At 35.9% G+C, this 25,650-nt stretch overlaps 11 non-coding genes and 1 pseudogene across 11 annotated transcripts; all 12 read left to right on the forward strand.

Moving 5' to 3' along the window:
- The first annotated feature begins 67 nt into the window (after nt 1–67).
- On the forward strand, nt 68–142 carry LOC115867429 (small nucleolar RNA SNORD113/SNORD114 family). The gene has a single exon (XR_004045134.1). It is a non-coding gene; the product is annotated as a small nucleolar RNA SNORD113/SNORD114 family (small nucleolar RNA).
- Nucleotides 143–1,055: 913 nt separating this feature from the next.
- LOC115867434 (small nucleolar RNA SNORD113/SNORD114 family) lies at nt 1,056–1,131 on the forward strand. The gene has a single exon (XR_004045138.1). It is a non-coding gene; the product is annotated as a small nucleolar RNA SNORD113/SNORD114 family (small nucleolar RNA).
- Nucleotides 1,132–1,998: 867 nt separating this feature from the next.
- On the forward strand, nt 1,999–2,073 carry LOC115867446 (small nucleolar RNA SNORD113/SNORD114 family). The gene has a single exon (XR_004045148.1). It is a non-coding gene; the product is annotated as a small nucleolar RNA SNORD113/SNORD114 family (small nucleolar RNA).
- Nucleotides 2,074–3,254: 1,181 nt separating this feature from the next.
- On the forward strand, nt 3,255–3,329 carry LOC115867455 (small nucleolar RNA SNORD113/SNORD114 family). The gene has a single exon (XR_004045156.1). It is a non-coding gene; the product is annotated as a small nucleolar RNA SNORD113/SNORD114 family (small nucleolar RNA).
- A 13,049-nt stretch (nt 3,330–16,378) lies between these two features.
- LOC115867440 (small nucleolar RNA SNORD113/SNORD114 family) lies at nt 16,379–16,452 on the forward strand. Its single transcript, XR_004045142.1, has one exon. It is a non-coding gene; the product is annotated as a small nucleolar RNA SNORD113/SNORD114 family (small nucleolar RNA).
- Nucleotides 16,453–17,153: 701 nt separating this feature from the next.
- On the forward strand, nt 17,154–17,226 carry LOC115867388 (small nucleolar RNA SNORD113/SNORD114 family). Its single transcript, XR_004045100.2, has one exon. It is a non-coding gene; the product is annotated as a small nucleolar RNA SNORD113/SNORD114 family (small nucleolar RNA).
- Nucleotides 17,227–17,916: 690 nt separating this feature from the next.
- Nucleotides 17,917–17,989, forward strand: LOC115867374 (small nucleolar RNA SNORD113/SNORD114 family). The gene has a single exon (XR_004045088.1). It is a non-coding gene; the product is annotated as a small nucleolar RNA SNORD113/SNORD114 family (small nucleolar RNA).
- A 1,346-nt stretch (nt 17,990–19,335) lies between these two features.
- LOC115867394 (small nucleolar RNA SNORD113/SNORD114 family) lies at nt 19,336–19,409 on the forward strand. The gene has a single exon (XR_004045105.2). It is a non-coding gene; the product is annotated as a small nucleolar RNA SNORD113/SNORD114 family (small nucleolar RNA).
- A 909-nt stretch (nt 19,410–20,318) lies between these two features.
- LOC115867428 (small nucleolar RNA SNORD113/SNORD114 family) lies at nt 20,319–20,389 on the forward strand (annotated as a pseudogene).
- An 894-nt stretch (nt 20,390–21,283) lies between these two features.
- LOC115867376 (small nucleolar RNA SNORD113/SNORD114 family) lies at nt 21,284–21,358 on the forward strand. Its single transcript, XR_004045090.1, has one exon. It is a non-coding gene; the product is annotated as a small nucleolar RNA SNORD113/SNORD114 family (small nucleolar RNA).
- A 1,363-nt stretch (nt 21,359–22,721) lies between these two features.
- LOC115867379 (small nucleolar RNA SNORD113/SNORD114 family) lies at nt 22,722–22,793 on the forward strand. The gene has a single exon (XR_004045093.1). It is a non-coding gene; the product is annotated as a small nucleolar RNA SNORD113/SNORD114 family (small nucleolar RNA).
- An 855-nt stretch (nt 22,794–23,648) lies between these two features.
- Nucleotides 23,649–23,722, forward strand: LOC115867381 (small nucleolar RNA SNORD113/SNORD114 family). The gene has a single exon (XR_004045095.1). It is a non-coding gene; the product is annotated as a small nucleolar RNA SNORD113/SNORD114 family (small nucleolar RNA).
- The last annotated feature ends 1,928 nt before the right edge of the window (nt 23,723–25,650 follow it).

Below are 25,650 nucleotides of genomic sequence, written 5' to 3' on the forward strand. Positions count from 1 at the left end.
TATCAGTCACTTAATGAATTAATCAATGAACTATGCCGATGAGAATAAAGAAATAGAGGCCCATATATGGACCAGTGATGATGACTGATATCGTATGAGTCCTGGATGATGAATACTATGTGTCTGAAACTCCGAGGTCCAGTAAAAAGAGAAGTATAATTTGTCACCTCTATTTGGCATGCTATTACTGACAAGTATTAGGAAAATAAAAGAACAATCTTCTTGGTTTGTGTTTATGAGTCTTTGATTTTATTGATACTATAAAAATTAGCCCAAAGAAATAATCAATGTACAAGTGTAAATAAGTTAAGATGAAGAGGCTGAAGCATATTCACTCTTAATATATGTGGTGAGTCAATAAAAACTATTAACATTGATCGAAAATACTGAAGTTCGTTAGGAAATGTAAGTGGCTCAAATGTCTGACCTCTTTGGTTGAGAATGATGCAGACAGTAAATAACGATCAAAGTTCTTATTATTGGTCTGTGTCAAGCTTGATGCTGTTTCGTTTGTTAAGAATAAATGAATAAACATGACCCCAATGTACTGTTTTCCTAAGTAAGTGACCAGGTGAAAGTTGAAATGTACGTATCAGTGGAGTGTCTGTCAATCTTCTTATCATCTTCTCTGCTTTGTATTCCTCAGAATGGATGCACCTGAATTGGCTAAGCATTGACCATGATCAGGAACTCTGCTGGTTGTCCTGTGTATAAGTACATGTGGTCCATGTAAGTAATTGTCAGATTCTTCTCTTGGTTTGGGTGTTCGTTTATTCGCTGTGATAATAAATAAATGTATTCAAAGAAGGCTAGACATGGTCTATGGATAAATATAGAATTGACATGAGATGTTATGTTGCTTAATAGGTATTTGCCTCAATGAAGATGATTAATGAAAGAAGAATATTCAATGAGGCAAATGATTCTATAGATAGCTATTAAAGATATTAAGGATCTAGTAGTCCTTGAGTATTTGTGATTCACAGATATTTATTTTATTATTATTGATGAATTGATCAGTAAATATAGATCAGAATGAAGAAAGAGTCCAATCATGGACCGATGATGATGGCTAGTGACGTATGAGTTGTATACGATGAGTACTTGTGTGTCTGAAACTCTGAGGTCCAGCACAAAGAAATCCAGCCCATTCCTCCTGTTTAAAGTGATTCTATAGACAGATGTCAGGAATATACAAAGATATTGTTCTTGATGTTTGTGTCTGTGAATTTTACAAAACCTTATTCTGAAAGAATAAATGGCAGAATAAATAAACAAATGTGTAAGTAAAAATGAAGAGGCTGAAGTATTGTTCATCTTTAAAGTGTATAGTAAAGAAAATAATACTAATATAAATTGAAATCAATATTAAATGGATCAAGTGTATTACATCTTTGACTAAGGATGGTATAGACAGTGATATGTACAGTTTCTCATCTGAGTGAGTTACAACTTTGATGCTGAATTTGTTAAGAGGAAAATAAATAAATATTACCATTAATCAATAAATACCTAAATGACTATGTATCTGGATGGTGGAGACAATGAATCAATGGAGAGAATGTCTCCATCTTTTTATTTTCTTCTCTGCTTGGTACTATTCAGAATGGATCTTCCAAGCTGATTAAGATCGTCATGTTGCTCCCGTGTCAGGAAAGAGACAAAGGTGAGTAACGGTCAAAGGTCAAAGTTCTTGTCTTGGTTTGGGTTATTTGTTTAAAGGTTTCACAGTATTATTTTAAAAAATAATAAATATAATTAAAATGAACTATGTCCAAATTTAAACATCATATGAAATATTATGTTATTTAATCAACATTGAAATTCACTGATCAAAGAGATAAAGTCTACATGGGATATGGCTCTATATACTATGCTTGGGATATGCAAATATCTTGCTCTTGGGTTTTGGAATCATGTATTCATTATATTATTATCAGTGAATTAGTTTGATTTATTTAATACAGATGCAGAAATGAATGAAGAAAAAGAGAAACATATACCGGTGATGACAACTGGTGGCATATGAGTTATAAACAATGAATACTACGTGTCTGGAACTCCGGGCTCCAACACAAAACATAATTAGTTGAATCTCTCTTTTGGAAATGATCCAGTAGACCAGCGGTCCCCAACATTTTTGGCACCAGGGACCGGTTTCGTGGAAGACAATTTTTCCACGGATGGCACGGAGGGAGATGGTTCACGCGGCAATGCGAGCGATGGAGAGCAGCGATGGGGAGCGGCAGACGAAGCTTCGCTCGCTCGCCCGCTGCTCACTTCCTGCTGTGCAGCCCGGTTCCTAACAGGCCTTGGACCAGCCCCGGTCCGCAGTCTGGGGGTTGGAGACCCCTGCAGCAGACAGATGTCAGAAATATACAAATATTGTGTTCTTATTTTGAGTTCATAGATTTAGATTTATTATTACTAATGGATTGACGGTAGAATAAAATAGAAGTAAATAGATAAAGAAGAATGTTAAGCATTGTCCAACTATGAACGTATGTGGTGAGGCAAGAAATATTACTCATAAAAATGGAAGAAGACACTGCTGCCTCCTAAGAAATAAATGAATCAAGGATGTTACCTCTGTGGCTAAGAATCACGTAGGCTGATGAATAAGAGTCAGTTTTATTTACTGGATCAGTTTCAAGTTTGAGAGAGTTTCCTTTGTTAAGAGAAAAGAAAATCCATATCATGAAAAATATATAAATACCTAAATGACTGAGTAACTGGATGGTGGAAAGCAGGGATCAATGGAAATAAGGTCTCAATTATCTTTATCATCTGCTCTGCTCTGTAGGCCTCAGAATGGACACACTTGAGCTGATTTAAGCATCTTCCATGGGTACCAGGTCTACGGTTGCACCCGTGTGTTAGGAGCATGCAGACCAATGTGAGTAACAGTCAAAATTCTTGTCTTATTTTAGTGTTTTTTAAAAAAGCATATTCACTGTATCATTATGAAGTATTAATGTGAAGTATAATTGCATAAGGCTAACTATAGCCCAGTGACAAATATGGAATTGATTATATAAATATGGGGTTGATTATATTGATTAATGCATATAGGAAAATCAGAATAATAAATGAGAGAGATATATTGATGTGAGAATTATCCTGTATACAGTTTAGGGCTATCAAGGCTCTTCTTGGGTTTCTGTGAATAATAGGGTTTAAAAATTATTATTAGTGAATTAATGAATTAATCAATGGACAATGTACAAACGATTGAAGAAAAGGAGGGACAATACTGGATCGATGATGACTATTGGTGTAGTCATGTATGTCGTGTATGATGAATCTGTGTCTGGAACTCTGAGGTCTGATGCAAATGGAAACTAGTCCATTGCCCTGTGTGAAGTGATCCTATAGACAGATGCCATGAATATACAAGAATCTCATTTTTGGTTTACGTTCATGCATCCTCTATTTTTATAGTCAGATCAATGAAATAATCGATAAATACATACATAAATAAAGATGAAGGTCATTAAGCATTGTCCAATTATAAAAATATATAGCAAGACAAGAAATACTATTAACATATTTTGAAAATACTTCTATTTATTAGGAAACAAATCATACAAGGTGTTACCTCTGGCTAAGGATTTTATAGGCAGTGTGAAGTAGTTAATAGGCAATGTCCATATTCTGTGTCAGTGGCAAGATCGTTATTGTTTGTTTACTTAGGAGACATTAAGTAAACATTTTCCCAAGTTGCTAATTTCCTAAATAACTCACTAAGTGAAAGGTGAAATACAAAGACCAATGTTGATTAGGTCTCAGCCTTTTAAAATCATCTCATCTGCTCTGTACTACTCAGAATGGACCCCCTCAAGCTGGCTTAATGATTCTTCTATGATCACAAGTTCTATGGTTTAGAGCATGGTGACCAATGTGAGTAATAGTCAAAGTTATTGCCTCGGTTTGGGTTGTTTGTTTAAGGGTATTCATTGTATTATTTAAAAATGTGAAATATAATCAGTGAATGCCAACCATGGCCCCCAAATGCAATTAATATGAAGCATTATGTTTATTCATCCAAGTCAAAACATTGAGGTCAATTAATGGAAGAGATGGTTTGATGAGGGAAATAATTCTACAGACAGATGTTAGGGATTAGTCCATGCTAACCTTGGACTAACAATAAGTAAAGTTAGATGTGAAAATGAAGCAAATATGATGACTAATCTGTACATTCAACACAAGGCCGATTAACAAAAGAGATCTGGACTTTTCACTCTGTAAAAAATGATTCTACATACAGATGTTAGGGATATTAAAACTCCTTTAAAAATTTATGAGTATATGTTTCTCATTATGAATTAACGATTTATCTCTAAACAAAATTATAATTGAATGAAAAAAAGAGGATGGAGTCTGAAGTAATATTGAGGACTGGTGGCATGTGAGTCAAGGATGAGCAATGCTTACCTAGAATGCCGAAGTCCAAAGCAAAAAGAAATCTAGTCCGTTCTTCTGATATAAATGAGCCTACAAAGACTTGTTAAGGATATCCAAGGATCTTATTTTTGGGCTTTTGAGTTTCATAGATATTGATTGCTTAGTAAAAGTTAATCAATACAATAATAACTAAACAAATGTATGAGTAAATGAAGGAAAAATAGGGCCAAATCTGGAATAACTATAGAGTATGTGATAAACGTCATGACCAATCTATTTCTAAGGAACCGAAGTCTATTATAAATATGTAGAGGTTTTTATATCGTGAGACCCAGAGAAAGATGTTTGTAATTGTTGATGTTTATGTTCTGGGTTATCTTTGGGTTGCAGGCATTTTTTTTTTAATTAAGAAATGGGAAAAAAAAGTTTATATAATTGAACCCCCTTACTACATTAAAGAGGGCTTAACATGAACCAGTGACAAAAATGTGTCATATGACAAGTTATGATCAAGCCCTTGGCTTCAGCGTTCCATTGGTAATCATTCCACAGTGTATACGTAAATCAAATCTTCATGTTGTACATTTTAAATATATGCAAACTATGTTTGTCAATTACTCCTAAATAAAGTTGGGAATAAAAAGTATATAGTCCCTTGATGCTTAATGATAATGAGGGGCTGGATGCAGTTACTATTAATGAATGTTATTGAATTGAGTTTGTATACAAGGGTACTGATCTTAGTATTATAAATTAATAACTAAGTTAATACCTTAATAAGATCAAAGGGGACAAAGCACCTGGCCAGTGATGAATACATGATGAAACATGATTCATCAGTTTTACTCCTGTTGTGTCCCTTTGAGAAAAACGAATCTTAGCTCTGGCCAGTTTGAATAAGGGGGATTAGACAGATATACACAATAGGCATTTGTCTCTTGGTTTCTGGGAAGTTAAACATTTTGCATTTTCTTTACGACACGAATAGTTTGTCAGATTCTTTCACGCATTAAAGAATGGATGAATGAAAATTAAAGCTATTAATAAATAGCTACCGACAAATAAATTCAAAGAAGACCAAATATGGATATATGCTGAAGATATGCAATGTGGCAAGTTTTATGAAGTCATCGAATTCAGTACAAGTTTTTAAAAGTTTGAGGGTTTTACATTCACTTTCACAGCTACTTATTCCATACTAGGTTTGCACCACAGTTTATAAACATTCCTCTGTGGAAAAGACCTAAGCTGTGAATTGAGTGAAGCAACCCACAGGAAAATGTCAGATACTTACGGTGTTTGGATGTGGAGTGGTTGGCGGGTCCATGGTCGTTCTTTCTTACATCTTTAAAGAATGCAGAAGTTAAATGAAAACGAGTCAAGCACGGATCCATGATGTGAATGGAATGCAGTCTGAATGTGTCTTGTGATTAATTCGTTTCTGCATCACTGAAGTTCATTTCAAAAGGAGATTTGAGAAAACGGTGGGAATAAGTGTATAGCTAGATTTCAGTAATTTTCAAGCAACTAATTCTGGGGTTTAAATGGATCATGGGGACTTATTACATTATTCTAAGGGAATAAATTAAAGAATCAAAAGACGGATAGATAGGTGATAGGTAGATAGATAAAGAGAGTAAAGCTGGGTTAATTAAGAAAAAATGTTGTGAGAGAAATTTTTGTTCATATAATTCTGAAGCACAGCAGTGCATTAAGAAACCAGTAGATCAAGGGTTTTGCCTCTCTGGGATAGGTTAATAATAGAGCAGTGTTCCTGAGTGAGAACCAGAATCACCCGAAGGGCTTGTTAAACTACAGATTGCTGGTCCCACTCTCAGCATTTCTGATTCAGTAAAATTAGTGTCGGGTCCGCTAATCTGCATTCCTAACACGTTCCCAAGTTCTGCTAATGCTGCCTATCAGGAAACAACGTTTCGAGAATCACTGATAAAGTCAAATATATGTCATAATAGTGCTGTTGCTGTGTGTCAGTGATGAGTTCCAGGTTGCTCATTTTTAAAGAAATAACAAATACATTAATTAATAAACATCTAAAAGTCTAAGTAAACGAAGGGAGAAAAGCATGGTCCAATGGAGAAAATGTCTCATTCTTTTAACATCATCTTTGTACTCTACAAAATGGGTGCCCCTGAACTGATTTAAGCATGCTGAAAAGACCAAGATCTGTAGGCTGCCAGTATGTTTAGGAATGTATATTTAAAATGAGTACGTGGCTACATACATGAACAAAATCAAACAAGGTTAGGCCTATACTAAGGATGAGGAACCAAAGTTTATGATTAATTTGATTATGATTAATTTGATCACTTAGGATGATTTTAAAAACAGGTTGAGTCCATGTCATTCATTTTATAGCTCTTTAAATTTGTTTTAGGTTTTCCCTACACATTCCTTAATTGATAACGATGTAAGCTATTTTCATTATGAGGACGGAGCACATAGGATACGTAAGTACTAGTCAGTATTGTAGTGCTGATGGTGGGTTCATGCTATATATAGAAACAGTATACAAATTATATGAAGAAAAGGCCAACCATGGACCGATTCTGAACTATATTTTATGATGAAAACATCTACGAACTACTGAGGTCCATTACAAAAAAATACTAAGTGTTTACATTTGTAGGAATGAGCCCATGGATAGATTTCAGTAATCTACAAGGATCATATTCTCAGTCTTTGGTGCTTCATGGATTTTGATTTTATTAAGTGAATAAATGAAAGAATAAACAGATATGTCAGTGTATAAAGATGAAAAGGGTGAAGCATATCAAATTATGAAAATATGTGGTGAGGTATGAATTACTATTAATATAACTTAGAACCATGAGAGTTCATTAAGTGATAAATGGATCAAGCAGGTTACACTTTGGGGTAAGGATGATATAGATAGTTACATGTATTAGTCTGTCTTCTTGCTTTGAGTCAGTCCTGAGTTTGAGTAGTTTGTTTACTTTAGATAAAAAGAAGTATATCACACTATAAAATAATAAATACTTAAATATTAAGAAAATGAAACGAGAAAACCATGTATTAATGGGAAGAATGTCTCAATATTTTATTATCTGCATTGCTTATACTCAGAATGAATGAACTGAACTGATGCAAGCCTTTTGCCCTGGCTGTGAATTCTGTATTAGGAGCAAAGAGACCAATGTGAGTAATAGTCAAAGCCCTTATCTTGGTGTGGGGGGCTTGTTTAAGAATATTCGCTGTTTTGTTATAAACATGTATTAAGTATAATCTAAGAAGTTAGCCATGGCCCACTATGGGTTTCATATGTCACATACGTCCCTTAATGAACAGGTGCAAACTAAGATTGATTAATGAAAGATATAGTTGCTGAGGGAAATTATTCTATGTACAGGTGTTAGGGATACTTGAAACTCTTGTTCTTGAGTTTTTGTGCTTCATGTAAATTTATTATTATTAGGCAATTAAAAATTAAAAATCAACGAGTGTGCAAATGAACGAGGAGAAAGAGGGCAAATCCTGGACTGAGATGGGACCGCTGGTGGGGTATGAATCACGGGTGATAGATGATATGTATCTGGCTCTGAGGTACTGTCCAGAAAGAGATCTAGTCTGTGGTCTCTGTTGGAAGTGATCCTCAAGACAGACTAGGAATGCACTGAAGTCTGTTCTTGGACTTTTGTGGTTCATGAATTTTGATGGTATTATTGCTACAAAAAATCAATAACAAAATCTATACAATTACGTAAATAAAGATGAAAGGGTGAAGTACTGTCCAGTAATATGAGACAAGAAATACTATTGATTTAACTTGTAAATATGAGTATCCATTAAGATATAATTGGATCAACACTATATAAAAGTTAGTTATTAAATTCTGGAAAGTATTTTATTTAATTTTATATATTTATTTATTTACATCTTTATTGGAGTATAATTGCTTTACAGTGGTGTGTCAGTTTCTGCTTTATAACAAAGTGAATCAGTTATACATATACATATATCCCCATAACTCTTTCCTCTTGCATCTCCCTCCCTTCCACCCTCTAGGTGGTCACAAAGCACTGAGCTGATCTCCCTGTGCTATGCGGTGCTTCCCACTAGCTATCTGTTATACATTTGGTAGTGTATATATGTCCATGCCACTCTCTCATTTTGTGCCAGCTTACCATTGCCCCCCAACCCCGTATCCTCAAGTCCATTCTCTAGAAGGTCTGCGCCTTTATTCCCGTCTTGCCCCTAGGTTCTTCATGACCATTTTGTTGTTTGTTTTTTAGATTCCATATATATGTGTTAGCATATGGTATTTGTTTTTCTCTTTCTGACTTACTTCACTCTGTATGACAGACTCTAGGTCCATCCACCTAACTACAAATAACTCAATTTCGTTTCCTTTGATGGCTGAGTAATATTCCATTGTATATGTGCCACATCTTTTTTATCCATTCATCGGATGATGGACACTTAGGTTGCTTCCATGTCCTGGCTATTGTAAATGGAGCTGCAATGAACATTTTGGTACATGACTCTTTTTGAATTATGGTTTTCTCAGGGTATATGCCCAGTAGTGGCATTGCTGGGTCATATGGTAGTTCTATTTGTAGTTTTTTAAGGAACCTCCATACTGTGCTCCATAGTGACTGTACCAATTCACATTCCCACCAGCAGTGCAAGAGGGTTCCCTTTTCTCCACACCCTCTCCAGCATTTATTGTTTGTAGATTTTTTGATGATGGCCGTTCTGACTGGTGTGAGATGATAGCTCATTGAAGTTTTGATTTGCATTTCTCTAATGATTAATGATGTTGAGCATTCTTTCATGTGTTTGTTGGCAATCTGTATATCTTCTTTGGAGAAATGTCTATTTAGGTCTTCTGCCCAGTTTTGGATTGGGTTGTTTGTTTTTTTGATATTGAGCTGCATGAGCTGCTTGTAAATTTTTGAGATTAATCCTTTGTCAGTTGCTTCATTTGCAAATATTTTACCACATTCTGAGGGTTGTCTTTTGTTCTTGTTTATGGTTTCCTTTGCTGTGCAAAAGCTTATAAGTTTCATTAGGTCCCATTTGTTTATTTTTGTTTTTATTTCCATTTCTCTAGGAGTTGGGTCAAAAAGGATCTTGCTGTGATTTATGTCATAGAGTGTTCTGCCTATGTTTCCCTCTAAGAGTTTGATAGTTTCTGGCCTTACATTTAGGTCTTTAATCCATTTTGAGTTTATTTTTGTGTATGGTGTTAGGGAGTGTCCTAATTTCATTCTTTTACATGTAGTTGTCCAGTTTTCCCAGCACCACTTATTGAAGAGGCTTTCTTTTCTCCACTGTATATTCTTGCCTCCTTTATCAAAGATAAGGTGACCATGTGTGTGTGGGTTTATCTCTGGGCTTTCTTTCCTATTCCATTGATCTATATTTCTGTTTTTGTGGAAGTACCATACTGTTTTGATTACTGTAGCTTTGTAGTATAGTCTGAAGTCAGGAAGCCTGAGTACTCCAGCTCCGTTTTTCTTTCTCAAGATTGCTTTGGCTATTCAGGGTCTTTTGTGTTTCCATACAAATTGTGAAATTTTTTGTTCTAGTTCTGTGAAAAATGCCAGTGGTAGTTTGATAGGGATTGCATTGAATCTGTAGATTGCTTTGGGTAGTAGAGTCATTTTCACAATGTTGATTCTTCCAATCCAAGAACATGATATTTCTCTCCATATGTTTGTATCATCTTTAATTTCTTTCATCAGTGTCTTATAATTTTCTGCATACAGGTCTTTTGTCTCCTTAGGTAGGTTTATTCCTAGGTATTTTATTCTTTTTGTTGTAGTGGTAAATGGGAGTATTTTCTTAATTTCACTTTCAGATTTTCCATCATAGTGTATAGGAATGCAAGAGATTTCTGTGCATTAATTTTGTATCCTGCTACTTTACCAAATTCATTGATTAGCTCTAGTAGTTTTCTGGTAGCACCTTTAGGATTCTCTATGTATAGTATCATGTCATCTGCAAACAGTGACAGCTTTACTTCTTTTCTGATTTGGATTCCTTTTATTTCTTTTTCTTCTCTGATTGCTGTGGCTAAAACTTCCAAAACTATGTTGAATAACCATGGTGAGAGTGGGCAACCTTGTCTAGTTCCTCATCATAGTGCAAATGGTTTCAGTTTTTCACCATTGAGGACGATGTTGGCTGTGGGTTTGTCATATATGGCCTTTATTATGTTGAGGTAAGTTCCCTCTATGCCTAATTTCTGGAGGGTTTTTATTATAAACGTGTGTTGAATTTTGTCGAAAGCTTTCTCTGCATCAATTGAGATGATCATATGGATTTTATTCTTCAGTTTGTTAATATGGTGTATCACATTGATTGATTTGCGTATATTGAAAAATCCTTGCATTCCTGGGTTAAACCCCACTTGATAATGGTGTATGATCCTTTTAATGTGCTGTTGGATTTGTTTGCTAGTATTTTGTTGAGGATTTTTCCATCTATGTTCATCAGTGATATTGGCCTGTAGTTTTCTTTCTTTGTGACATCTTTGTCTGGTTTTGGTATCAGGGTGATGGTGGCCTCGTAGAATGGGTTTGGGAGTGTTTCTCCCTCTGCTGTATTTTGTAAGAGTTTGAGAAGGATAGGTGTCAGCTCTTCTCTAAATGTTTGAAAGAATTAGCCTGTGAAGCCATCTGGTCCTGGGCTTTTGTTTGTTGGAAGATTTTTAATCACAGTTTCAATTTCAGTGCTTGTGATTGGTCTGTTCATATTTTCTATTTTTTCCTGATTCAGTCTTGGCAGGTTTTGCATTTCTAAGAATTTGTCCATTTCTTCCAGGTTGTCCATTTTATTGGCATAGAGTTGCTTGTAGTAATCTCTCATGATCTTATATTTCTGCAGTGTCAGTTGTTACTTCTCCTTTTTCATTTCTAATTCTATTGATTTGAGTCCTCTCCCTTTTTTTCTTGATGAGTCTGGCTAATGGTTTATCAATTTTGTTTATCTTCTCAAAGAACCACCTCTTAGTTTTATTGATCTTTGCTATCATTTCCTTCATTTATTTTTCATTTATTACTGATCTGGTTTTTATGATTTCTTTCCTTCTGCTAAGTTTGGGGTTTCTTTTGTTTTTCTTTCTCTAATTGTTTTAGGTATAAGGTTAGGTTGTTTATTTGAGATGTTTCTTGTTTCTTAACATAGGATTTTATTGCTATAAACTTCCTTCTTAGAACTGCTTTTGCTGCATCCAATAGGTTTTGGGTCGTCCTGTTTTCATTGTCATTTATTTCTAGGTATTTTTTGATTTCCTCTTTGATTTCTTCAGTGATCTCTTGGTTATTAAGTAGTGTATTGTTTAACCTCCATATGTTTGTACTTTTTAGAGATTTTTTCCCCTGTAATTGATATCTAGTCTCATAGTGTTGTGGTCGGAAATGGTACTTGATACAATTTCAATTTTCTTACATTTACTGAGGCTTGATTTGTGACCCAACATATGATCTATCCTGGAGAATGTTCTGTGAGCACTTGAGAAGCAAGTGTATTCTGTTGTTTCTGGATGGAATGTCCTGTAAATATCAGTTAAGTCCATCTTGTTTAATGTATCATTTAATGCTTGTGTTTCCTTATTTATTTTCATTTTGGATGATCTGTCCATTGGTGAAAGTGGGGTGTTAGAGTCCCCTGCTACGATTGTGTTACTGTCGATTTCCCCTTTAATGGGTGTTAGTATGTGCCTTATGTATTGAGGTGCTCCTATATTGGGTGCATAAATATTTACAATTGTTATATCTTCTTTTTGGATCAATTCCTTGAAAATTATGTAGTGTCCTTCTTTGTCTCTTGTAATAGTCTTTATTTTAAAGTCTGTTTTGTCTGATATGAGAATTGCTACTCCAGCTTTCTTTTGATTTCCATTTGCATGGAATATCTTTTTCCATCCTCTCACTTTCAGTCTGTATGTGTCCCTAGGTCTGAAGTGGGTCTCTTGTAGACAGCCTATATATGGGTCTTGTTTTTGTATGGATTCAGCCAGTCTATGTCTTTTCGTTGGAGCATTTAATCCATTTTCATTTAAGGTAATTATCGATATGTATATTCCTATTACCATTTTCTTAATTGTTTTGGGTTTGTTATTGTAGGTCTTTTCCTTCTCTTGTGTTTCCTGCCTAGAGAAGTTCCTTTAGCATTTGTTGTAGAGCTGGTTTGGTGGTGCTGAATTCTCTTAGCTTTTGCTTGACTGTAAAGGTTTTAATTTCTCTGTCAAATCTGAATGAGATTCTTGCTGGGTAGGGTAATCTTGGTTGTAGGTTTTTCCCCTTCATCACTTTAAATATGTCCTGCCACTCCCTTCTGGCTTGCAGAGTTTCTGCTGAAAGATCAGCTTTTAACCTTATGGGGATTCCCTTGTGTGTTATTTGTTGTTTTTCCCTTGCTGCTTTTAATTTTTTTTCTTTGCATTTAATTTTTGATAGTTTGATTAATATGTGTCTTCGCGTGTTTCTCCTTGGATTTATCCTGTATGGGACTCTCTGTGCCTCCTGGACTTGATTAACTATTTCCTTTCCCATATTAGGGAAGTTTTCAAGTATAATCTCTTCAAATATTTTCTCAGTCCCTTTCTTTTTCTCTTCTTCTTCTGGGACCCCTATAATTCAAATGTTGGTGCGTTTAATGTTGTCCCAGAGGTCTCTGAGACTTTCCTCAATTCTTTTCATTATTTTTTCTTTTTTCTGCACTGTGGTAGTTATTTTCACTATTTTATCTTCCAGGTCACTTATCTGTTCTTCTGCCTCAGTTATTCTGCTATTGATCCCTTCTAGAGTATTTTTAATTTCATTTATTGTGTTGTTCATCACTGTTTCTCTGCTCTTTCATTCTTCTAGGTCCTTGTTAAACATTTCTTATATTTTCTCCATTCTATTTCCAAGATTTGGATCATCTTTACTATCATTATTCTGCATTCTTTTTCAGGTAGACTGCCTATTTCTTCTTCATTTGTTAGGTCTGGTGGGTTTTTACCTTGATCCTTCATCTGCTGTGCATTTCTCTGTATTCTCATTTTGCTTAACTTACTGTGTTTGGGGTCTTCTTTTCACAGGCTGCAGGTTCGTAGTTCCTGTTGTTTTTGGTGTCTGTCCCTAGTGGCTAAGGTTGGTTCAGTGGGTTGTGTAGGCTTCCTGGTGGAGGGGACTAGTGCCTGTGTTCTGGTGGATGAGGCTGGATCTTGTCTTTCTGGTGGGTAGGTCCATGTCTGGTGGTGTGTTTTGGGGTGTCTGTGGCCTTATTATGATTTTAGGCAGCCTCTCTGCTAATGAGTGGGGTTGTGTTCCTGTCTTGCTAGTTGTTTGGCATAGGGTGACCAGCACTGTAGCTTGCTGGTCTTTTGAGTGGAGCTGGGTCTTGGCATTGAGATGGAGATCTCTGGGAGATTTTTGCCGTTTGATATTACATGGAGCTGGAAGGTCCTTTGTGGACCAATGTCCTGAACTTGGCTCTCCCACCTCAAAGGCACAGCCCTGATGCCTGGCTGGAGCACCAAGAGCCTGTCATCCACATGACTCAGAATAAAAGGGAGAAAAAAAAAGAAAGAAAGAAGAAGATAAAAGAAAATAAAAGTTATTAAAAAATAAAAAATAATTATTAAAAAGTTTTTTAAAGTAATAAAAAAAGAAAGAAAGAAGAGAGCAACCAAACCAAATCCACCAATTATAACAAGTGCTAAAAACTATACTAAAAAAAAAAAAAAAAAGAAACGGACAGACAAAACCCTAGGACAAATGGTAAAAGCAAAGCTATACGGACAAAATCTCACACAGAAGCATACACATAGACACGTAAAGAGAAAAAGGGGAAAAAAGAAATATATATATATATCGTTGCTCTCAAAGTCCATCTCCTCAGTTTGGGATGATTCGTTGTGTATTCAGGTATTCCACAGATGCAGGTACATCAAGTTGACTGTGGAGCTTTAATCCCCTGCTCCTGAGGCTGCTGGGAGAGATTTCTCTTTCTCTTCTTTGTTCGCACAGCTCCTGGGGTTCAGCTTTGGATTTGGCCCCGCCTCTGCGTGTAGGTCACCTGAGGGCATCTGTTCTTCGCTCAGACAGGACGGGGTTAAAGGAGCCGCTGATTCGGGGGCTCTGGCTCACTCAGGCCAGACGGAGGGAGGGGCACGGAGTGCGGGGCGAGCCTGCGGCGGCAGAGGCCGCTGTAATGTTGCGCCAGCCTGAGGCGCGCCGTGCGTTCTCCCGGGGAAGTTGTCCCTGGATCCCAGGACTCTGGCGGTGGCGGGCTGCACAGGCTCCCCGGAAGGGGGGTGTGGACAGTGACCTGTGGTCGCACACAGGCTTCTTGGTGGTGGCAGCAGCAGCCTTAGCATCTCCTGCCCGTCTCTGGGGTCTGCGCTGTTAGCCACGGCTCACACCCGTCTCTGGAGCTCCTTTAAGCAGCGCTCTTAATCCCCTCTCCTCGCGCACCAGGAAACAAAGAGGGAAGAAAAAGTCTCTTGCCTCTTCGGCAGGTCCAGACTTTTCCCCGGACTCCCTCCCGGCCAGCTGTGACGCACTAACCTCACAGGCTGTGTTCACGCCGCCAACCCCAGTCCTCTCCCTGCGCTCCGACCGAAGCCCGAGCCTCAGCTCCCAGCCCCGCCCGCCCTGGCGGGTGAGCAGACAAGCCTCTCGGGCTGGTGAGTGCTGGTCGGCACGGATCCTCTGTGCGGGAATCTCTCCACTTTGCACTCCGCACGCCTGTGGCTGCGCTCTCCTCCGCGGTCCCGAAGCTCCCCCTCCGCCACCCGCTGTCTCTGCCCGAGAAGGGGCTTCTAGTGTGTGGAAACCTTTCCTCCTTCACGGCTCCCTCCCCGAGGTGCAGGTCCTGTCTCTATTCTTTTGTCTCTGTTTTTTCTTTTCTCTTTTGCCCTACCCAGGTACGTGGGGAGTTTCTTGCCTTTTTGGAGGTCTGAGGTCTTCCACCAGCATTCAGTAGGTGTTCTGTAGCAGTTGTTCCACGTGTAGATGTATTTCTGATGTATTTGTGGGGAGGAAGGTGATCTCCACGTCTTACTCTTCCACCATCTTGAAGCTCCTCTCTCTGGCAAGTATTTTAGTAGCAATTGACCTATCTTGAATTTTCATGAATAATTTTTTCACTTATACCAAACACTGAGCCTTCATTTTACTTGGCCTTGTCATATTTTTGTTTTATGTAATAAATTTACTTGAGTTGTATTAAAAAAATAAAAGAAATAATTGGATAAAGGGTATTACATCTTTGGCTAACTATCACATAGCCAGGGATAGTATATAGTCAATGTTACTGTTCTGGATCAGTAGTCAGTTCAATGTTGTTCTCTTCTTTTAGGAGATGAGACAAAGAATTATTAACATCAATTAGTAAATATTTAAATGCCTAATAAAATGAAATGTGGACAGCAATGATCAATAATGCTTCAATCTTTTTATCATCTGCTATGCTTTGTACTCCTCAGGGTGGGTACTGGATGCTGTTCAAGGTTCTGCCATGATCCCTGTGATCAAAAAATTTACGTTTGCATTTACATGTGCGGACCAGCGTAAGTAATAATTAAATTTCTTGTTGAGGTGACTAATGGCATTCACTATCGGGTACTTCCCTGGTGGTCCAGCGGTTAAGACTCCGTGCTTCCACTGCAGGGGGCGAGGGTTCAATCCCTCGTTGGGGAACTAAGATCCCATATGTTGTGCCAGAAAATAAATATCTATGAAATATAGTGACAGAAGACCAACCATAGCCTGATAGTGAAGCTGGTGTTGACATGAAGCATGATGTTGATTAATTGATATATTAAACATTGAGGTCAAATAGAGAAAGAGATCTAGTCTCTGTGGGAAATAATTCTATAGACAGATCTTAGGAATTTTCAAGAAACTTCTTAGGTTTTTGTGATTTACGTGAATTTATTTTGCTATTATTTGTGAATGATTGAGTTAAACAAAAGATGAAGAATAAGGGTAAATTATGGACCAATGATGATGACTGGCGCATATGAGTCATATACAGTGAATATTACGTGTCGGGAGCTCTGAGGTCCAACTTAAAAAGAATCTAGTACGTTCACCCTGTTTGACATGTTCCATTGACATTTGTCACATATATGCAAGGATCTTTTTCTTGAACTTGTGGCCATAGACTTAAAAAATATTGTTATAAAAGAATCAATAGCAGAGTAAGGTTGATGTTTGATTAAGAGAAAAATAAATAAATATTACTATAAATCAATAAATACCTAAATTACTATGTATATGAATGGTAGAAAGTATGGATTAATGGTGTGAATGTCTCAATCTTTTTATTACCTTCTCTGCTTGGTACTCTTCAGAACAGATACTGGAGCTGATTTCAACTTCCACTATGATCAAGGTTACTGTACTGTCTCTGTCAGGAAAGAGACAAAGGTAGGTAATGGTCAAAGATCTTGTTTTGGTTTGGGTCTTCGTTTAAGGGTGTTCATGGTATTATTAAAAATTCTTAAATCAAAAAGTTAACTATTGTCAATGATAAATATGTATGAAACATGTTGATTAATCAATAATGTGTAACACTGAGATTGAATAACAGAAGAGATATGATCCATGTGGGAAATGCTTGTATAGACAGACTGTAGAATCTTGCTCTTGGTTTTTTTTGTGTGTGAATTATATACTTATTTTATTATTATCAAAGAATTAATAATTATTAATAGTTTAATCAATACAAACACCAATGAAGAAAATGACACCCTAATATGGAATAACATGACATTGATGACTACTGGTGACATATGAGTAGTGGATGATGAAAATAAGTGTCTGAAATGCTGAGATCCAATACACAACATAATGTGTTCGATCCTTCTTTTGGAAATGATCATATAGACAACTGTCAGAAATATACAAAGGTCATGTTCTTATATTAGATTCATAGATTTAATGGATCATAGATAGAACCATTAGAGAAGGATAAAAGTGAAAATGAAGCATTATTCAATCATGAACATATGTAGTGAGGCAAGATATATTATTAATAAATATTGAAAACAGTGAAGCCCTTTAAGAAATAAATGGATCAAGGGTGTTACTTCTTTGGCTAAGGATCATGTAGACATAGATAATTAACAGTCAGTTTCATTATTCTTGATCAGTTGCAAGGTTGAGGTTGTTCTCTTTGTTAATAGAGAAAATGTGTATATATAAAGAAAAATTAATGAATACCTAAAAAATTGGAGTAAGTGATGTGGAAAGGAAGGACCAATGTAAATAAGGTCCTAACTTTTTTTTTTTTTTTATAAACTGTTCTGCTCTATACTCCTCAGAGTGAACACCCTTGAGGGATTTAACCATCTTCCATGATCACAAGCTCTTTTGTTGCATCTATACATTAGAAGCATGGAGACCACTGTCAGTCAAAGTTCTCGTGTTGGTTTGGGTGGTTTGCTTAAGAGTAGTTACTGTATGATTAGTGTGAATTAATGAATTAATAAACAATTTAGAAATGAACAAAGAGAAATTGAGCCAATCCTGGACCAATGATGATGACTGATGATTTGAATCAAGGATGATAAATAATATGTGTCTGAAACTCTGAGGTGCAGCAAAAAGAAATCTGATGCATTAACTCTGTTTGTAAAGATCCTATAGATAAAAGTCAGGAATATACAAGGATCTTGTTTATTCTTTGTGTTCATTCATGCATTTTCACTTTACTGTTATCATTGGAGAAATGAAATAATCAAAAACCAAATATGTAAATAAATAAAGCTGAATGGGTGAATCCTTATCCAATTATAAAAATATGTGGTCATGCAAGAAATACTGTTAATAAATTTGAAAACAGTGAAGTCCAAAGAGAAACAAGTGGTGCCTAACTGTTAAATCTTTGGCTAAGAATAATACAGACAATAATAAGATGATTTACTGTAATCAGTAAGTTTACTTACTGTAAGTCACTGCTCATTTTCTGTGTCAGGGACAAGTTTTAAGTTCACTTTTTTAAGAGAAAATGAAATAAACATACTCCAAATTAACGATTGTCTAAGTCACTAAAAATGAAATGCAGAAGCAAGGACCAATGGAGATTAGTTCTCAATATTTTATTATCTGCTCTGACCTGTACTTCTCAGAATGGATGCCCGTGAGCTGATTTAAGCATCTTCCATGGACAGGAGCCCTATGGTTGCATCTGTGTTAGGAGGATGGAGAACAATGTGAGTAGTAGTCAATGTTCTTGTCTTGAATTGAGCCGTATTTTTTTTTAATTATTACTTTAAAAGGTATTATTTAAAAAATTAAATATAATAAGAAAGTCCAAGCATGCTAATGTCAAATACCATTGATACAAAACAATATGATTAATCCATATATGAAACACTGAGTTCAGTTAATGAAAGAGTTGGGTTTCAGGGGAAATGATTGTATAGATAAATGTTAGGGATATTCAAGACTCTTACACATAATTTTTTGTGTGATTTATTTATTTATTTATTTGGCTTTGTTGGGTCTTCGTTGCTGCGCACGGGCTTTCTCTGGTTGCGGCGAGTGGGAGCTACTCTTCATTGTGGTGCGCAGGCTTCTCGTTGCAGTGGCTTCTCTTGTTGCGGAGAATGGGCTCTAGACATGCGGCTTCAGTAGTTGTGGCAAGTGGGCCCTAGAGAGCACAGGCTTCAGTAGTTGCAGCACATGGGCTCAGTAGTTGTGGCATGAGGGCTCTAGGGTGTGCGGGCTCAGAAGTTGTGACTTGCAGGCTCTAGAGCGCAGGCTCAGTAGTCGTGGTGCATGGGCTTTGTTGCTCTGGACCAGGGATTGAACCCGTGTCCCCTGCATCGGCAGGTGGTCTCTCAACCACTGGGCCACCAGGGAAGTCCCTGATTTATGTTTATTTAAATAATAGGGAATTAATTAATAAACAAATGTAGAGGACAGTAGAGAAAACTGCCTCTCCTGGACCGTTGGCCATGACTTGAGGCATAGGAGTCATATATGGTGAATACCATGTGTCTGTAACCCTGATTCCACACAACGCAAAATCTAGCCTATCTTCTGTTATAAATGACCCCATCGGTCGATGTTAGGAATATACAAACATTATATTCCTATTCTGGGTTAATAGATTTAGACATATTATTAATAATAAATCAGCAATCTAGCCATTAAAAAATGTAAAAAAACACATAAAAAGAAGAAGGCAAAGCATTGTTCACTAGGAACATATGTGGTCAGGCAAGAAATATTATTAATTAAATAGAAAACATTCATGCCCTTTAAGCAATAAACGAATAAGTGTTTTGCCCTTTTGCTGAAAGGATCATACAGACACTGATAAGTAAGAGTCAACATTGTTGAGCTGGGTCAGTCTCAAGTTTAAGGCTTTCTTTTCTTAAGAGAAAAAATACTATGTTATGAAAAATTAATGAATGCCTAAATGAGTAAATGAAATGTGGGTAACAAGGATCAATGGAGATAAGTCTGAAATTTTTTATCATCTTTTCTGCTCTGTACTCCTTAGAATGGGAGCACTTCAGCTGGTTGAAGGATTCTTCTATGGTCCTGAGAGCTCTGGTTGCATTCACGTGTTAGGACTGTGGAGACCATGTGAGTAATAGACAAATTTTGGCCTTAGTTTCAATATTTTATTTAAAGCTATTGACTGTATTATTGCAAGTTGTGAAATATAATCAATGAAATCCAAATAGCCCAGAGTGAAATATGGGATTAATATGAAGTATTATATTGATTCATTCATAAAATGAAAAATGAGAGTAATTAATGAAAGATGTTGACACAAGAATGATTCTAAATATATATTAGATATTTCTAAGCTCTTTGGTGGTTACAATGAATAACCATTTTTAAAATTATAATTACTGAATTATGAATTGAACAATAAGTAATATAGAAATGAATGAGTAAAAAGAGGTATGGTATTGGATCAATGATGACTATTGGTGGCGTATGAGTCGTGTACAATGAATACGTTCTGGAACTCTGAGGTCTGATGCAAAAGAAATGTCTTTTTTCTCTTCATGCATTTTCACTTTTTATTATAATTGAAGCAATGAAAGAATCAATAAACAAACATGTGGACAAATGGAGAGAAAGTCTCAATCTTTATCACCTTCTGTTTAGTACTTTTCAGAATAGAAGCTCAGAGTGATTTCAGCCTCTATTGTGATCAAGGTTATCATTTTCAGGTTGGTATAGGACAGAGACCCAGGTGAGTAATGACCAGTGTTCCTCTCTTGGTTTGGGTAATTTACTTAAGTGTTTTCATTGTATTCTAAAAAGTAATAAATCTAATCAACAGGTTAATAATGGCCCATTGATAAATATGACCTGAAACCTTATACTGATTAATTGATATTGTAGGGACTTCCCTGGTGGCGCAGTGGTTGGGAGTCCGCCTGTCAATGCAGGGGACACGGGTTCCAGCCCTTGTCCGGGAAGATCCTACATGCTGCAGAGCAACTAAGCCCGTGTGCCACAACTACTGAGCTGCGCTCAAGAGCCCACGAGCCACAAGTACTGAGCCTGTGTGCCTACAGCCTGTGCTCCGCAACAAGAGAAGCCACCACAATGAGAAGCCCGCACACCACAACGAAGAGTAGCCCCTACTTGTCACAACTAGAGAAAGCCTGAGCGCAGCAACAAAGACCCAACGCAGCCAAAAATAAATAAATAAATTTATTTTAAAAAATTGATATTGTATAACATTGATATTCATTAATGAAAGAGTTGTAAGCTATTTTGGTAATGATTAGAGAGAAGTTAGGGATATTCGAGTGTCTTGTTCTTTGGCTTTTGTTAATCATATATTTATTTTATTACTATCAATGAAGTAATGATTTAATTGATACAAATATATAAATGAATGGACTAAAATTGGGCTTAAATGAACCAATGATGAGGATTGGTAGAGGTTGAGGCACAGACAATGAATAATAAGTATCTGGACCCCTGAGGTCCAAGACAATACATACTCTATTTTCATGTTTATTTGATCCTATGGACAGATGTTAGGAATGTATAATTTTCAAGTTCTTCGATTAAGTTTTAAAATTATTACTAGATCAATGAGAGCACTATTAAAGTTACATAAATAATAGATTACAAAGAAAAGATAAATTATGTTCTCATTATGAACATCTATGATGAGACAAGAAATATTAATAAAAATTTCCAGCACTGATGATCATTATGAAATAGATGGATCAAGGGTGTCATCACTTTTTCCAGATACCAGATAGACTTGAACAATTAGGAGTCAATTTTATTGTTCTGAGTCAGTCTTAAGTATGAGCTTGTTCTTTCTGTTAAGAGAAAACAATTTCTACATTAAGAAAAAGTTATAAATTCCTAAATGACTGTAAGGTAGATAGCTAGTGGGAAGCAGCCTCATAGCACAGGGAGATCAGCTCGGTGCTTTGTGACCGCCTGGAGGGGTGGGATAGGGAGGGTGGGAGGGAGGGAGACGCAAGCGGGAAGAGATATGGGGACATATGTATATATATAACTGATTCATTTTGTTGTGAAGCTGAAACTAACATACCATTGTAAAGCAATTATACTCCAATAAAGATGTTTTAAAAAAAAAAAAAGAAATGTACAATGCAAGAGTCAATGGAGATAAATTTTCTTTTTTTCTCATTGACTGTGCTTCATATTTTTCAAAATGGACACATTCGCGCTGATGAAGCATTATTCCATGGTGATGCACCTTATGATTACATCTCTGTATTAGAAGCACAGAGACAAATGTGAGTAATAGTCAAATTTCTCGTCTTAGTTTCAGTGATTTTTTTCCCCCTGTGTATTCAGTGTATTACTTGAAACTTCCATATAGAGTAACAGAAGGCCAGTGTAGCTCAGTGATAAATATAGGCCTTCATTAAACATTAATTGATTAATGCATAGATGTATAATAGCATATAATTTAAAAAGAGGTACGTTGCTGTGAGAATGATCTATTTACAGTTAGCGATATCACGACTCTTCTTGGGTTTTGTGACTAATAATTTTAAAATTATTATGAGTGACTTACTGAATTAGTCAATAAACAAATAGAAATGAACAAAGAAAAGAGTAAAAAGTATTAAATTAATCAAAAACTTACTCATAATTCAATGATAAATATAAGAAATATTCTTTTGAATAATTGATAATGGGCAGGATTGAGGTCGAAAATTGGAAGAGATGGACCCTTAATGGGAAATGATTCTGTAAACTGAGGTTAGGGGTATTGAAGGGTGTTATTCTTGAAATATTTAGTGAACCATATATTATTTTATTATTCTTCCATATAGAAATGATGGAAGAAAAGAGACTCAGGGATGGAACAGTGATGATGATTGTGACGGGAAGAGTCCTGAATGATGAAAACATGTCTGAAACTCTGAGGTCCAACCCAGACCGTAAGTAGTCTCTTCCTTCTGGTGAAACTGTTTCTATAGAGAGATGACAGGAATATAAATAGGTCACATTTTTGTATGGATTTCATAGACAGATTTGTTATTATTAATAGATCTATAATGAGCCATTTAGCAAATATAGATGAACATAAGGAAAAACAGGGTGAAGCGAGACAAAAGATACTGTTAATAAATATTGAAAACACTGATGCCCATTAAATAAATGGGTGAGGGTCACCTGTTTGGCCAAGGTTAGATAGAAAGACATGCATAAGCAAGAGTCAGTTTAATTGTTCTGCTTCATACAAAAGACTGAGATTTTCTTTTAACAAGGTAAAAAATTTAGAGAGAAAAAGTAATAAAAACATAAATACTGAGTAACAGAAATGCCGAAAACAAAGATAGTGGTGATTAGGTCTGAATATTTTTATCATCTTCTGTGTTGCGTACACCTCAGAGTGAAGTCACTAGACGTGATTTAGAATCGTCCATGGATATGAGCTATGGGTTTGCCTCTGTGAAATAGGAGATGGAGATTACTGTGAGTCATAGTAGAAGTTCTTTCCTCTATGGTTTTATCAAAATAATTCAATATATTTAATAAGAAATGAGGAATATAAGTAAAGAAGGAGACTGCATCTCAGTGTTGAGTATGGATATAAAACCCACTATATGGTTTAATACATATATAGAAAATGATGTATTAAAGAGAGATATATATTTAAGTAATAATTATTCTATATAGATGAAGGCTTTTTGTATTTTTTTCTTGAATTGTACTGCTAAAAATAATTAGTGAATTTTTTATTTAATCAAAAAAAAGATGTGTACATAGAAAAAGGACCAATGTTGGATCGATGATGATTTCTGTTCATCAGTATGAGTGATATAAAGTGAATACTTGTCTGGAATTTTGAGGTCCGATATTACATTAATCTATTCCATTCTCAACTCAAGAAGGCATCCTATAGGCAGGAATAAACGAGGAGCTTACTTTGGTCTTGTGTTCATATTTTTCATTCTATTATTAAAATAGGAAAATGGGAGAATCTATAAATACATATGTAATTAAAAATAAAGGTGAATGATCTGTATACTTTCTTGGGAGAAATGTCTATTTAGATCTTATGCCCATTTTTTGATTGGGTTGTTGTTATTTATTATTTTTTAAATTAATATGTATTGGAGCATGGTTGCTTTACAATGTTGTGTTAGCTTCCACTGCACAACAAAATGAATCAGAGCTGCATGAGCTGTTTGTATATTTTGGGGACTAATCCCTTGTTAATTGCTTGGTTTGCAAATATTTTCCCCCATTCTGAGGGTTTTCTTTTCGTTTTGTTAATGGTTTCCTTTGCTGTGCAAAAGCCTTTAAGTTTAATTAGGTCCCATTTGTTTATTACTGTTTTTATGTTCATTAGTTTAGGAGATGGATCAAAAAAGATCTTGCTGCAATTTGTGTCACAGAGGGTTCTCCCTATGTTTTCCTCTAAAAGTTTTACACTATCTGGCCTTACATTTAGGTCTTTAATCCATTTTGAGTTTGTTTTTGTGTATGGTGCTAGGGTGTGTTCTAATTTCATTCTTCAACATGTAGCTGTCCAGTTTTCCCAGCACCACTTATTGAAGAGACTGTCTTTTCTCCATTGTATATGTATACTTGCCACTTTTGTCATAGATTAGGTGACCATAAATGCGTGGGTTTATCTCTGGACTTTCTATCCTGTACCATTGATCTATATTTCTGTTTCTGTGCCGGTACCATACTGTTTGATGACTATAGCTTTCTAGAAGAGTCTGAAGTCAGGGAGCCTGATTTCTTCAGATCTGTTTTTCTTTCTCCAGATTGCTTTGGCTATTCATGGTCTTTTGTATTTCCATACAAATTGTAAAGTTTTTTGTTCTAATTCTGAAAAAAAAATTGGTAATTTGATAAGGATTGCATTGAATCTGTAGATATCTTTGGATATGTAGCCATTTTCAGAATATTGATTCTTTCATCCAAGAATATGGTATATCTCATCATCTGTTTGTGTCATCTTTTATTTCTTTCATCAGCATCTTATAGTTTTCTAATTACAGGTCTTTGGCTTCCTTACGAAGGTTTATTCCTAGCTATTTTATTCTTTTTGATGCAACGGTAAATGTGATTGTTTCCGTAATCCCTATTTATGAACTTCCGTTGTTAGAGTATAGTAATGCAAGAGATTTCTGTGTATTAATTTTGAATCCTGCAACTTTTCCAAGTTCATTGAAGAGCTCTACTAGTTTCCCGGTATCATATATATGATTTTGTATGTATAATATAATATCATTGGCAAATAGTGACAGTTTTACATTCCCTTTTCCAATTTGGATCACTTTTAATTCTTTTCTTCTCTGATACCAGTGGTTAGGGCTTCCAAAACTATGTTGAATTATACTCAAATAAAAAATTTAAAATATTAGGTGAGCAAAAAAATACCAATTTCCAATTACGGGAAATATGGGTGGAGACAATAGATAGCTAGTGGGAAGCAGCCGCATAGCACAGGGAGATCAGCTCGGTGCTTTGTGACCGACTAGAGGGGTGGGATAGGGAGGGTGGGTGGGAGGGAGATGCAAGAGGGAAGAGATATGGGGACAAATGTATATGTATAGCTGATTCACTTTGCTATACAGCAGAAACTAACACACCATTGTAAAGCAATTATACTCCAATAAAGATGTTTTTTAAAAAAAGATATACCAGTAATATGTCAAGCAAAGCCAGAATTTCAATTATAAAGCCAAAGGACATGACTGTTACCACTTAGGGTAAGGACGAGGGTCAGGAGAAGTGGTTGACAACCTTCATATTCTGGCGCAGTGGC

This window comes from Globicephala melas, chromosome 2 (assembly GCF_963455315.2).
Source record: "Globicephala melas chromosome 2, mGloMel1.2, whole genome shotgun sequence".
Lineage (NCBI taxonomy): Eukaryota > Metazoa > Chordata > Mammalia > Artiodactyla > Delphinidae > Globicephala > Globicephala melas.